Below are 653 nucleotides of genomic sequence, written 5' to 3' on the forward strand. Positions count from 1 at the left end.
GTTCTATAGTTTTGGAGTATTTGTTAAAGCTTATTGTCTATATGGATCAATCTTGGGTTATACTGCCAAGTGGGCTGTCCAACTTTCTAAAAATATGCAAGTATGTGTTCTTGGTGCTCAAACCCCCAAAACACAATTTCCAGTATTTCGTATTACCCCATCGTTGCTTCAACAGTATGATGTGTGCGCATAATCAGTGAAAATTTGGCCTACAATACCATTTAGTTTGCAAGACTTATTGTAATAAGCATGCCTTAATGCATGTATTACATCAGTGCAAAGGTCAAGTTTCAGGTCCTATAGTTAGAATTGAGGCAATCACAATGGTGAATTGTGTTCCAACCCACCTCCCAAACATGTAATTCCCATTACAATATGTATTTCAGCCAATGCTTTAAGTGACAACACAGAAGTGTAGGTACTCATTAGAGTACCTGTTTGCTCCTGAGAAGTGCAGGTACTTGCTTTCAAACTGAAGTGTAGATATTCTGTGTTGGACATTACCTGCCATTTAAAGCACTAATTTCTGCACTCTTTTGACAGCCCTAAACAGCTCTTCAGAGCTTTCTTTGTGGGAGCTACTATGATTGTGTGGCACACTGCTGCAAGTTTACCACAATTAAGCAGAAAATTATGCAGTCTCTCGGTGTTCA

The sequence above is a fragment of the Pleurodeles waltl genome, chromosome 6 (assembly GCF_031143425.1).
Source record: "Pleurodeles waltl isolate 20211129_DDA chromosome 6, aPleWal1.hap1.20221129, whole genome shotgun sequence".
Taxonomy (NCBI): domain Eukaryota; kingdom Metazoa; phylum Chordata; class Amphibia; order Caudata; family Salamandridae; genus Pleurodeles; species Pleurodeles waltl.